Raw genomic sequence first — 14666 nt, 5'->3', positions numbered from 1 at the left:
TCTTTTAGGTATGAGATTTTAGAAAATGATATATGTCAACTTAAAGTAGAGAGAATAAAGTATGAGAGAAGAAAAAGTATGAGAGATAAAGAGAGAATAAAGTAAGAAGATAGAGAATAAAGTAAAAGAGAAGAAATAAATTAAGATAGTGTTAAAGTTTTGTTTTTTGTTAAAAAGGAAAATTGATCACTTGTGGTGTGATAACCCAAAATGGAAAGTTGATCACTTGTGGTGGGACGGATGGAGTATCACATTTGTATGATTGCACGAGATTTTAGAAGGTTTTATTTTATGTGTCAAGTGCATAGAAAAAATATACTCCATCTATTCCAAGGAAGATGACCCCTCCTTGGACGACGCGAAATTTATGCAAATTAATTTTGTGTTCAATGGAGAGAATCAAGTAAGTAGATCAAATAACGTAGAGATTTACGTGTTCCTATTTTTAGTAATAAGTCATTTTAGTTGGGACAAACCAAAAAAGATATTGGATTATCTTCGGTGGGAGGGAGTAATGTTTATATTAATGTGAGAGTGAATTTTTTTAATAATAAAAATATGACATCTTCAATGAAATAAATAAATAAGAAAATTGAGACATTTATATAACCAAGGTAGGGGTCATGTTAAAATGTCAATCCTACACCATTAGATCATAAAATGAGTGAATGAGATTAAAGCTCACAGATTTTAATAAATAGTAGATAAAATATCAACAAAAGGGTAAAATAGTCAATTTGTTAAAATATAATAATTTCACGGATTTTTTTATATCAATATAGTGTATTTACAAATATCAACAAAGTGATATGAGAATTTCAACACAAGTACCAGAAAATATCAACACATTTTTATTATTATTGTACATGCATCATATTGAGATTGTTTGTTTCATTTGTTGATATAAAATCTATTAATCAACATATACGAAAATTGAAATAAAAATTATAAAATTTCATCATCCGATCATCGTTGGAACATATGCAATTGATATCTCGTTAGAATCGTTATGAGATTACCTTTAATTTGATATATTTTTTACGAAAAAATAATTTGAATCGAGAGAGTTACGTAAATTTAAAATTTTAAAATGATTTTGAGGAGAGAAAAAATGGTTATTTTTAACTACCATAAGAGAATTGACATTAATACCATTTAAGTTTATTTAATAATTTTTTTATTTAAAACATAATCCACTTGACATTATTTCAACCACTAGATCTCCTGATCTAATGACTAAGATTTAGTCTTGATTTAGGATTACTAATTAGTTAGCAATTGTTATTACCCACCAAGTAGTACTCCCTCGGCCTAAAGAGGGACTCATAACTTTTGGCACAAAGATTTAGAAATTGTGTTGAAAAGTAGAAGAGGGGAATAAAGTATGAAAGATAATGAGAGTGTAAAGTACAAGATGGAAGTAATTGGATTTTTATTTTTTTTCAAATAGGGAAATGACTCACTTAGTTAGGACATCCCAAAAGGGAATACGACTCAACTTAGTTGGGACGGAGGAAGTACTATATTTATGTAAACAAACTCTAATGATTAGACTGAAAATAAAATCATACTACTCCCTCCGTCCCGCTTAAGATATCACGTTTTCCTTTATAGTTTGTTGAAAGAGCAGGTTTGCGTAGGTGTCGTTCAAGCAAGATGCGTCCTACTGATCAGTAAGGAAACCTCGGCTAAGCCTAGAACCTGGTATCAATAAATCCTCAACCATCTTCTACTGGGTAGTATAGTGAAGGTAGGGGTCGAATCCCACAGAGATGGTGACGGTTGGACAGATTGCGGTGATATTTTGGATGGTTTGGTTAGCTACCACGCTTGGGTTGAGTCTCTACCTAGACGGGAAATTAAGATGGTGTCCTACTGACTAGAAAGGGTGAATGGTGGTCGACATGTAGTGGTGTACGTGGAATTATGGTGAATACGGTGTAACAGAAAATATGCGGAAAGTACTAGGTTTCTATAAAAAACTAAACAGAAAAGTAGGGAATAAGTGGTAGTTGTGGTGACTAGACTGTCGGATCTGCAGGGTGTACTAAAAGCGAAGGACAAAAAGCAAAAAGCATCTAAAAAGCAAAGTGGTCCCAAACATTGGATCTGGACATCATCTTCTTCAACAAACACAAACTAAAATCAGAAAACAAATCAGATTCAGCACCATTAAAACACAGATTGATAACTCGCGAACACAGATCTACAATCAAAGATTCCAAATCGAAAATCAAACATCGAAACTGAAATTCCGCCTACTGATCAACATGGAAGAAAACAGAAAACACATAACTGCACCTTGCATGAAACAAACCTCTATGAAATAAAAGTAAACAAATTATGCTAACTCGAAGAAATAAACTACGAACTGGAAACACACGATTCGATACTCAAAACGACCAGAAACTCTAGATCCAAGCTAACTAGGCAGAAAGAAGGGAGATCGGCGAAGTAAACTTAACAGAAAATAACTTCATAGCATAAAACATGTTCGGATCTTCAAACAAAGTACTTCTAGGCAGTGAAATTCAAAAGCAAACAAAGATCCAGCGTAAGGAAAAACAAGCAATTTAACTACGAAAGCGAAATAAAAGTGTTTTGCCACGCCGGGCGATGAAACTTCTAACTACGATCTTGCTGATTGGATGAGAACGTCTGGAACTCCGGGAACTTCTTGAACTCAAGTGACCATGGCTGTGGCGAGGAACGAGAAACTCGAAAGATAATGCTGAAGGACTGATTGACCGAAGAGAGATTTCTAGCTAAGTTTAGGAGTTCACTAACTACTTGATGATGATTCTCTCTCCAAGTGGCTTCTTTATATAGGGAGGCCTCCCTTGATTTTTAGGGTCGACTCTCGGCGTGAAATGACTCTTTTGCCCCCTTGCTAGCGGTTGATCTTCCCAGCTATCCTTTTTCTCCATCTCTAGCCTTTTTGGCATGCATACTGATCAGGATGGCAACATCCCGACGCCTTTTTCTCTTGAATTATTCCGAAGCTTCCCTACTGGCTAGAACACTCAACCTGCACACTTAAGCAACTTGTTTTGCAGATAAAGTTCAAATATGCACATCATACTGACCAGTAACCAAGGCCTAGAATGCGACTTATCAAACTGCTCACACTTCCCACATGCTTGTCCTCAAGCGTGAAGACAAACAAAAGAAGTAAGTCGTATGCTAGCCTGGTTACTCCCCTGACCGACTCTACCTAAACTAGACTCTATACCACGACGCAAAGAAAAACACTTGAACAAACACAGAAAAACACACAATCAAACATAAAAAGACTAAAACACAAAGATTGGGCTATATTTTCAACCATCCCTCCCCTCGGGATTAGGTGCAATCCGGTCTTAGACAGCCTTGAGCTTCCGCCACCCCCTCTTTCTTTCCCAGTCAGTATATCCGCTTGTCAAGATCGCCCAAACTCTCAGCCAAACACTAGGTTCACTCAGTCACTCATACCTTACCAGGACGATTATGACTGCATTCTCTCAATATGCTCAACCACAATTGCTTCGGACTTAAATCTCACGTGCAGCTACTGAAGGACTTAAAGGCTTGTAATGGGGCTATTGGTTTGTAATGTTTTGGGGTGGATATTCCTAAGGCTCTAGGTTCAAAATTTCTGATTTATTGAGGTGGGGGAACTGTGTGCGTTTGGGCTCTTGGTTGTTGCTTCTCTGGGCTGGCGCTTCTGGCTATGATCTCCAACTGGTCAGTATCTTCTTGTGGCTTCGCCACCCTTATTCCTTCTTTTTCTTTTTTGTGTGGTCAAGTTTTCTGACCATTTTTCTTCATATTCTTCTCTCTTTTTTTGTGGCTTCGCCACCCTTATACCTTCTTCTTTTTTTTTTTGTGGACCTGGGATAACTCCCTGGTCGATTTTCTTCCAATATTTTCTTGCCCAGCTGGATTCTGCTTTCTTATACACCTTTCTGGCCAGTAAGCTCCAATCGTCTCATGCCTTGCTCACACAGTCCCAGTGGCTAGGGGTGTATATCTGGGTATAGAGAGTTAAGAAAATGGGTTCTAAAGGTGGTTTTTTTTTTGGGGGGGGGGGTTCCTATTGCCTTCAGTGTTGCTACTCGTGGTCACTTCACCCTAGGCAATTTGTGGCAGCCGCTCTTTTCTTTTCTAAACATGTGGAAAGTGGTTCCACTTAAAGCTTATAACTCACATTTTAAGAGGGCTTTCGTGTTTGGCTTTAAGTATGGGCTTTTCTCTCATACTCACATCATCTATCCTGGCTAGGAGGTACTAAGGGGGGTGGTTTCTGCTTTCCAGCATGTCTTATTTCCCTCAATTCCCCTCACCGTCAGCTCAAGACAGTTGAGTTTTAAGCCCAATCAACACACAAGATAAAAAAAAAAACTATACCTAACAGGACACTAACACAAGCACACAAACACAGACCACACATATACACATTCATCATACTGGTCATTGCGTCCCCCCTCCCACTTCACAAGTGTCTTCCCTCGGATAGGGATGTGAAGTGGAAAAGGTAATGGCCAGTATGGTGGACACATAGACAAACAGACAAAAACAACATATTAAAACTAAAACTTCTCACACTTAGACTATGGAATAGGCTAAGTGGGAGAGTTTGAAAACCTAAACAGAAACCAACAAACAAAACACACATATATACAAAACTCCTCACACTTAGGCCATGCAATGGGCTAAGTGTGAGCCAACATGCTTACGAAAAAGAAAACAGAAAACACAAACACATGCGCCAAAAAGACAAACCCTTGACTTCTCACACTTAGACTATAAAATAGGCTAAGTGTTATGAATGGGGTTTGCACACAAACAGAAATTATACTACCTAAATAAACAAAACACAAACAGAAATACGGAAAACTAAAAACATAAAAAAAACTAACTGGTCAGTAGGGGTGGTCTATCGGTGTCGCCTGCTCCTACGCGGGGCAGGTGGTGCAGGAGATTGTTCCTTCTCGGTCCCAGCTTGCTCCTCATCTACGTCCACCGGCTCCTCGGCCTCTCCTCTCTTTGTCACGGGTTCTACTGGTACACTTGGTCCGGGATGCTGGGCTTCATGGCCCCTGTCTCCTGTAGCTTCTTCCTTCCTCTGGCTGGTTACTTCTTCAAATATCTCATCTATCACAGATGCCATCCTGGCCATTTCTGTTATCAACCGGTGGTTTTCCTCTCCTAGCCTGGTAACAATCGTCTCCAAAGCTTCTTGCTTCTGACTCTGCATCGTCTGTCCTGCAGACTCCTTCAGGATCCCTTCCATTACTAATGCTAACCGTGTCATTTCTGATCTCATCTGTCTGTTTTCCTCCGCTATCTCGTCCACAGCTTTCTCTAGCCTTTCCTGTCTCTGCTCCTGATCTTGTGTTCCCGGATGTGCTGCAGATCTCCCAGTCGGTATAGCTTCTTCTCCCATTGCGTAGAATTGGGGTACGCCCTGCCTCATGTAAACGGTGTTCGTTCGGACGAACAAAGGTGTATCAAAAAGACCAGGAGGATCCACCATGATCTGGTCGGATAAGTCTTCGGCCTCCGTGATGATGATGTTGTTTCTGACGAACACTCCCAAGACATGGCAGAGAGTGAGGTTCCTCGCTGGGTGGGTGGCAATTAGATGGCATTGTTAGGCGGTCCAAAAACCCAGATGCAACTTCCTTCCATGCTTGGCGCACCAGAGAAGGTATAACTCCGTCATCGATGTCCTAACAGCGGAGTTCGACTGCCCCAACAAATTGAAATCCAGGTAAAGCTGTACAAGACGCAGAATCGGGTTGTTGAAATCAACGGAGCGGGAAATAGTGGATTGGAATTGCCCTGCATCAGGGTGAGTAAGTTCCTCCCAGCCTTCCTGGGGCTCAAATTCCACTTGTCTGCGGGGAATTACCCGCTCCCTACTTCTCCACTCAGGCCATATGGCCTCCTCTAAACTGCATATTCCCAGACGCACGGTCCACTCAATCAAGCTCATCCTTATCTCTCCGCCAAACAGCCTAAAACTGATACATTCCTCATCTAGATCAGTGGTGACCTTAAACCTAAAGGTCGTGAAAAACTCCTTCGCTAATCTAACCGGGACACTCGGATCCCCATTCTCCAACAACCATTCGAATCCTAACGCGTGCAAATAAGAGAGAAACTGCTCGTGGGCACCTAACTCATCTAAAGAAGGAATATGAAGTACCTTTCCGCTTTTCACCTGCTTACTCCCTTCATCCTTGCTATCGAAAGCTTTCTGTAGCTCCTTCGAGTCGAAAAGCTTCATCTCATCCACGAGATCATTAGTAAGGTCCACTGTCCAGCGCCGGTACCTCAGTCTCTCTACCGGTGGGTGGACTAACTCTCGATGATCATTCTGAAGTTGTTGTTCTGCGTACTCCTCATCCTCCAAAGAGATATCGCTGTCGGAGGCTAATTCCTCGCTTGCAGCGTATTCGCTATCACTTCGCTCCCTCCGGTGTTCCTGGACTCGCTGAACTGACTCAATAATGACTATGCCAGTGTTTACTGTACGTGGCTTCTTGTTGTTGGGCTTCTTCTTCATAGGGGCCTTCCCCTTTCGTTTTCTCTCTTCACGGTATCTAACTTCCTCTCCGTCATCTTTGTCTTTCTCTTCTTTGGGTTCCTTCTCAGCTTGTGTTGAAAGTGGATCCTGGGTAGTAGGACTGGTCTCCTTATGGCCTACTGACCTGGATGCGAGGTCCAGACCCTCAGCCATCCCGTCAGCCTCTTCACCTTGGCCACTCAGTGTTGGAGAGACAGCTCTGGTCTCCGTTGCAGTATCCTCTAGGTCAGTAACAGGTAAAGACTCCTACCCAGGTTTTGTGGGAGTGGTCATCTCTTCTTCACTCATGATCTCTTCGGGATCTGCCTCTGTGTTCGGCTTCGCCTTACTAGCTGCCCACTTCCCTAAGCATCTTTGTGACACCCTCTTTGGCTTCGGCTGTTCTGCCCTAAGGTCGCCCTTCAACACCAACTTTCTCTGATGGCCTTCGGTTTTACTACTGGTGGCACCACTGGAAGGGGTACATCAATCTCCGATTCTGCTTCCTTTGCTTCCATTTCCTGTGCTTCAACAAGTGTGTCACCCCCCTCTGCTTCTGGCTGGGATGATTCCGGCATAATTTCTTCTCCCCTATCTTGGCTTTCCGAGCGGTTTCTTTCTTCGGCTTCTTCACTTTCTCCTACTGCTCGTGATGCGAGGTCTAGCCCCTCAGCCACCACGGTAGTGTCATCTTCCATCCGATTGACATCATCTAAAATAGCCTGAAATTCCTCATCGGTCATTAGGCCCTGCTTCTTGGCTGATTCGTTCAGATCTATCTCCTCCCTCGCCACTTTTCGAGCAACGACTTCCGCCGTTAGCGTTTTTTCCGATCCGACTTCCCCCTGTAGGTTCCTCTGTTCCTGACCTTTCCTCGCTTCACGTTCATCTGAGTCGGAATCGTAATGAGCGGAAATGGGGTCAATCTCCATTGAATCACTGTGTTGTGGAGTTTCTGAGGGTTCCGAGGACTCAGGTGGTGTGGTAGTCGATAGAGCTTCTATTTCTGGTGGAATTTCGGAGGAAGTCGCGATGGAGGTAGGGAGTGTTGCTGTAGCTGGTACAATCGGTTCCGAAGGATTTTCTCCAATTACTCTCTCTTGTCCCCCGATTTGACCAAAACCGGCCAGCGCCACCGACCAATCCCTATTAGGGTCTTGTTGTCGAAGAAACGCCGCCATTGCTTCCAAGGAGACCATTGTTGGCGCTTGAGGAGTCGGCTTTGAAGTTTGCGGTTGTGTTGTGGGCTCGGTGGTCGTTCTTCCCGCGGCGGTGGTTGTGGGCTCGGTGGTCGTTCTTCCCTGCGGGTTGAAGTGGGTTTGATTTTTGTTGCCCGTGCTTTCTTTCCCATAGTTGTAGTGGTGATTTGGTGGTGGAGATTTGGAGTTTAATTTCTGGGCGAGATGGAAGAAAATTTTTAAAAGTGAAAATGAAAACGAGGGTTTGTGAAGGAGAAAGGTGAAGACGGTATGGTTAAATGAGGGAGAGAGAGAACAGTTGTGGGTAGTTGTAACCGGCTATGGGAGGTATCCGGTCGCATCGTTTCAAAGGAGAGACGGTTGAGAATGCCGGCTCCTGATTGGCTGGCGTGTCTCTTCTCTCTGCTCAAGCGCCTTCTCCAGCCGCTGCCACCCTGCAAAAAGCTGCACAAACCTTAATTCAAATTTTCGTCCTCTCCATAATTCCCTCTATACTTGCCTAATAAGGAAAATAATTCAAATGGACACTTAAATAAAAATTGAAATAGCACCAAATAAGCAATCTCGTGGTCAATGCATACTTCAAAATAATAATTAAGGCCCGAAAATATTTTTAGGTTTTCTAAACATTAACATGCAAAGGTTTAAAATAATTAACTACCACATATTCACAATATTTACATCTTTTTGTAGGCAATTTAAAATTCTACTTGGCCAGTAAGTGTAGACTTTCGAAAGAATTGGCCCAGTGGAATTCTAAATTCCTATCCTACTGGTCAGTATGTGGCCAAAGTACGTGGTTGTAGTGGAATTTCATCCACTACAGCCACATCACTGTTGTCTCTAAATACCTTGAGCCTATGCCCATTCACAATAAAAGGTTCAGAGTTAGGAAGACTCCCTGAAATTTCTCCTGCTCCATTGGAACGGAGTGAGTTGATGACATACGGTCCTGTCCATTTCGATTTGATTTTCCCAGGCATGAGCTTCAACCTTGACTGGAAGAGTAGTACTTTCTGGCCTACATGGAGCTCCTTGGTTCTCAGATTTCTATCATGCCACAATTTAGTTCGCTCCTTGTACCACATGGCAGAATCGAACGACTCCAATCTAAGTTCCTCAAGCTCCTGAAGCTGCAGCTTCCTTTCCTCTTCACAGGCTGTAGCATCCATATTCACTTCCTGTACTGCCCAGTATGCCCGGTGTTCAATTCCAACCGGTAAATGGCACATCTTCCCAAAAACGATCCGATACGGGGACATCCCTATGGGGGTCTTGTAGGCTGTTCGGTATGCCCAGAGAGCATCTTCTAACCTCACACTCCAATCCTTCCTAGAAGGATTTACAGTCTTCTCCAGAATCTTCTTGATCTCGCGGTTAGAAATCTCCGCCTAACCGTTAGCTTGCGGATGGTAGGGACTCGAAAGTCTGAGGTGCACCCCGTATTTTTTCATTAAGGTCTCAATCATGCGATTACAGAAGTGTGTACCTTGATCAGATATGATCGCCCTCGGAACTCCGAACCGGCTGAAGATATGACTCTTTAAGAACTTGGCCACCTCCTTTGCTTCACAAGTGCTCGTGGGCTTGACTTCTATCCATTTGGAAACGTAATCCACCGCGACTAAGATATACAAATTGTCATAGGATGAAGGAAACGGACCCATTAAGTCCATTCCCCAAATGTCGAACAATTCACATACAATTACCGGAACCTAGGGCATCTCGTCTTTCGCAGATATCCCACCGGTCAGTTGACAGCGCTCACAACTTCTGCAGAACTCGTACGCATCCTTGTTGAGGGTTGGCCAATAGATGCCGCTATCCAAAATCTTCCTTGCTGTTTTCTTGGATCCGAAATGTCCTCCACATGCTAACGAGTGGCAACGGATCAGAACGTCTCTTTGCTCCTAGTCAGGAACGCACCTCCTTATCACTTGATCGGATCCCACTCTCCACAGATAGGGGTCGTCCCAAAAGTAGTATTTTGCCTCACTCTTGATCTTCATTCTTTGGGCCTTAGTAATACTCGGCATTTCTGGAAGTTCTCCAGTCACCAGGTAGTTGGCTAAGTCCGCATACCATGGTTCTTGCCCTACCTTTCCTTTCCTTTTCCTGTATCATACTGGCCAGTGAGCTTCATCACTCCTTCCCAGTCAATCTTCCTGACCTCAAAAATTACCTAACATAAATGTTCCTCTGGAAACTTGTCGTGCACCTCTTCGCTGTTTCCATCTTGCACTATTCTACTCAAATGGTCCGCCACCTTATTCTCGACTCTTCTCTTATCTTCCACCCCCCAATCAAATTCTTGTAACAAGAGGACCCATCGGATCAAACGGAGTTTGGATTCCTTCTTGGCAATCCGATACTTAATCGCTGCGTGGTCAGTATAAACGATGACCTTGGATCCCAACAAATATGGCCGGAACTTCTCGAAAGAATACACCACTGCCAGCATCTCTTTTTCAGTGGTATCGTAATTCCGCTGGGCTTGATTCAGAGTCTTAGAGGCATAAAAAATTACGTACCTCTTCCCATCGATCTTCTGACCCAGTACGGCTCCCACTGCATAATCGCTGGCATCGCACATTACTTCGAAAGGGTAGTCCCAGTCAGGAGCCCGTATGATAGGTGCGGATATCAGTTTTTCCTTGAGAAGGTTGAAAGTGGCCTTGCATTGCTCATCAAAATCGAACTCCACTTCATTATGAAGAAGTCGGGTAAGGGGTTGGGCGATCTTGGAGAAATCCTTGATAAATCTTCGATAAAATCCGGCGTACCCTAGAAAACCCCTTATCCCCTTCTGATCAGTAGGGAATGGTAATTTGGATATAATATCCACCTTGGCTCGATCCACCTGGATACCTCTTTCTGAGACCACGTGTCCTAAAACTATCCCTTCGGTGACCATAAAATGGCACTTCTCAAAATTCAAAACCAGACTTTTTGCTTGACAACTTTCTAGAACTACGTCCAAATGATGAAGGCATGAGTCGAAAGAGTCTCCGTAGACCGTGAAGTCATCCATGAATATCTCTATACAGTCCTCAATCAGATAAGAGAATATGCTCATCATACATTGTTGAAACGTACCTGGAGCGTTACATAAACCGAAAGGCATGCGCCTGTATGCATAGGTTCCGAATGGGCAAGTGAAGGTGGTCTTATCCTTGTCTTCAGGATCTACGTAAATTTGGAAGTAACCGATGTACCCATCTAGAAAACAGAAGTACTTTTTCCCAGCTAATCTCTCCAACATTTGGTCGATGAAAGGCAAGGGAAAATGGTCCTTCCTGGTCGCATTATTCAGCTTACGGTAATCGATGCACATTCGCCAACCCGTGACCAGCCTCGTTGGAATCAGCTCATTCCTCTCATTTTGAACGACTTGGATTCCGACTTCTTTGGGACCATGTGGATCGGGCTGACCCACTCACTATCTGGCACTGAATAGATAATCCCTAGTGACAACAATTTCAAGATTTCCTTCAATATTTCTTCTCGCATGTTGGGGTTTACCTTCCTTTGGGGATCTCGATGTGCCTTTGCTCCCTCTTCCAGCCTGATGTGGTGCATGCAGACATCGGGACTTATTCCCACTAAATCTGTAAGGCTCCATCCAATTGCCTTTATGTTATTACTCAACACAGTCAGTAGCCTTGCCTCCTGTTCCTTTGTAAGGCTGCTGCTGATAATCACCGGATATGAGTTCTCCTCTCCGAGGAAGGCATACTTCAAATTCGATGGCAATTTCTTCAGCTCAACTTGGGGTGGAAGCGTGTCTTCGGGTAGAGGGTTTTTCTCAGCCTATCCTTCTTTTTCTATTTCTCCCTCTGAAGATTCCTCTATACTGACTGGTAGCTTGGCCCCTGTGGCTCCAATGAATTTCGATTTCTGGCAGAAGTCCTTAATTGCTCCCTCTATCTCTTCATCGGTTAACCCTTGGCTACTGATCAGATCACACCATGCAGCAGCTTCTATGTCCGCCTGCTCATAAACATCTAAAGCTTGGAGTTTCTCCTGCAATAGTTCGGTCTCAAGAAAATCTTGGACTAGGGGGTCAATCACATCAACATAACACAAGTTTTCGGAATCAATAGGTTTCTTCATGGCCTCATTGATATCAAAAGTAAATTTCTCTCCATGGAAATCAATGCAAATTGTCCCCTCGGCCATGTCTACTATTGTCTTGGCCGTTCTCAAAAATGGCCTTCCTAAGAATATGCCACTAGATTCCCTAGCCTCGGACTGACTCATTTTGATCACGTAAAAGTCCGCAGGGTAGGTAAAATCATGTACTCTAACTAACACATTTTCTAGAACACCCTCAGGACTTATGCATGACCTATCAGCCAGTTGGATCAACACTCTAGTGCTCGACAACCTAACTCCCTTCAATCGGTTATAGATTGACAAAGGCATGACATTAATAGAAGCTCCAAGATCACACATTGCATGCTCGACTTTCACATCTCCTATAGTTATGGGTAGAGTGAACATACCTGGATCGGCCCTCTTGGGCGGTAGCTTCTCCTGCACAATTGCAGACGCGATCCCTTCTACCATGATCTTCCCATCCTCTTGGGCTTTCCCGGCTATGAATTCCTTAATGAACTTCCCAAGTGGGGGTAGCTTCACGGCTTGGAGGAATGGTATGGTGATATCCAATTTCCCAAAAATCGACAAGTAGTCCACCGGGTTCTCCTTTTTTCTTTTTGTAACAAAGCGGAAAGGGAATGGTCTCTCCCCCTTTTTCTCCTCTACCGGTCCCTCAGCAACCTTCTTGGAATCTTCCTTGGGCAAATTCTGGGTCTGAGCCTCCGTTCCGGATTCTTCCTCTTGATTGGGTTCCTTCCTGACCAGTACGCTCTCGGGTTCACCTCCTCCACATGGCGTCTCCCCCAAGAGAAATGGGTCCTGCTTCCGCGGCATGGATCTCTTAAGCTCTTCCACTGAGATGGTGTCGCCCCCTATCTTCGTATCACTCGGCTCTCCACTAGGTTGTTTCGGTCGAGGTCCACCATAAGTAGTTCCTGACCTCAATGTAACCTTACTCACATTCGCCTTTTCGGGTATTTGGACTGTAGACGGGAGTTTCCCTACATTTCCTCTTATTTCACCCATAGAACTGGCCAGTTGGGCCAACTGCTTATTCATCATATCCATGTTCGCTTTATGTTCCTTCTGGGCATTTTGCATCCCCTGCACCACTTCATTGTGGGATTGCAACTCGCCCTTGATACCTTGCTGCGACGCGAGCAGTTCTCCCATCATGTCTTCCATGGATCTCCTTGGCCTGTTAGGGTATTGTGACTGATTTGGGCCTTGGTGTTGGCTGTACTGGGAACTTTGGTTGGGCTGGAAATTTTGGAAGTTTTGCTGGTTCTGGTTAGGTGGGTACTGGTTATACTGGCCAGGAGGGTTGTACTGGTCCTGGTGATATTGGTTCTGATTTTGTTTTTGGAACTGATTTTGGTTCTGATGGTGCTGGGGTGCTTGATTCGGCTGATTTTGATAATTTTGGAAGTTTCTCTGGTGGGGTGGTACATAAACAGGATTTTGGTTTTGGGATTGTTGGTTCCTTCCTGACCAGTTGAACTGGTGGTCCACGATTGGGGTTTTGGTTTTGGTGGGGGTTATATTGGTTCTGACCTTGACCTTGGTTTTGATTTTGGTTCCCTTCTCCCCATCGAAAGTTTGGGTGATACCTCCATAGTGCGTCCCGTTGTCTCCCCTGGATCCAATTCCCATTTGAGTTAAAATACCCGGCAGCATTAACCTGTTCCATACTGTCCAAGTTGTTTGGCTGATCATAGCTCGGTCCTTGGTTTCCCTATTCTGCACCCTTGCAGTTCCCAACTGGGAAAGTCGGCGGTGTATTCTTCTCGATTGCGCTCAGGAGTGACTTCTTCAGCTCATCTATCTTCAAATTCATCTTCTGTTCAAGCTTCTGCTCCTGGTCAGTAGACGAGGCACTTGCAACCCTTTCTCGGTTGTATCCATCCCTTGAATGGTCATACTCCTTCTTCGCACTCAGTAGCTTCCTTAGGACCCTCTTTGCTTCGTTGACCCGTAGCTGTGTGAAGCTTCCTCCCGACGACGAATTGGCCAGGTCCTTGGTTGTTATGTTCATCCCCTCATAGAAAGTATGATGTATCTCAATGTCCGCCATGCGATGATTGGGACATGCATCTAAAAGGCTCATATACCTTGCCCAATATCGCTCAAGGGTTCATCGTACCCTTGCTTCACACTAGTTATTTCCCTCTTCAGCGCACTCATCTTGGATGACGGGAAAAACTCGCCTAGGAATACTGACTTGAAATCGGCCCAACTCTCAATGGAGTCGGGGGGCAGGCGCATGAACCAGGTGTTTGCCTCCCCTTTCAAAACGAACGGCAAAGCCTTCAATCTGTAATCATCCTCGGTCACCCCTGCTGGTCTCCTCTGCGCCCTACAAATCTTACAAAACTCATGAAGGAACTCGTAAGGCCCTTCGTAACTCTTCCCGCAGTATGTAGGCAGAATTGCGATCACATGAGGCTTCACATCACAAGCAGTTTGTCCCGGGGTGACTACTATGGCTTGCGGTGGTTCTCCCTCGGTATGCGCGTTCAGCGTCCCGATCTCAGGATCTTCTTCTCCTTGAGCGGCCATCCTTCTCGGGTTTCTCTCTATCCTTGGTATCTCTTCCGGTATTGGTCCTTCTATGGTGTATTGCTCCTCGTCACTACTCGAACCTAAATCAGACAAAGCCGTCGACAAACCGGATCGAATGGTTATGAGTATAGATACTCGCTGAAGTATCTTCGGCCTCCACTGGTCAGGAGCCGAGCTGCTGCTCATAAACTGAAATGAAAAGAAAAGAGAAAAATTATGAACAGTATATACGCCAAAATATCACTCTCAATAAC

Source organism: Salvia splendens, chromosome 2, assembly GCF_004379255.2.
Source record: "Salvia splendens isolate huo1 chromosome 2, SspV2, whole genome shotgun sequence".
Classification (NCBI taxonomy): domain Eukaryota; kingdom Viridiplantae; phylum Streptophyta; class Magnoliopsida; order Lamiales; family Lamiaceae; genus Salvia; species Salvia splendens.
This window is presented reverse-complemented; position numbering follows the sequence as displayed.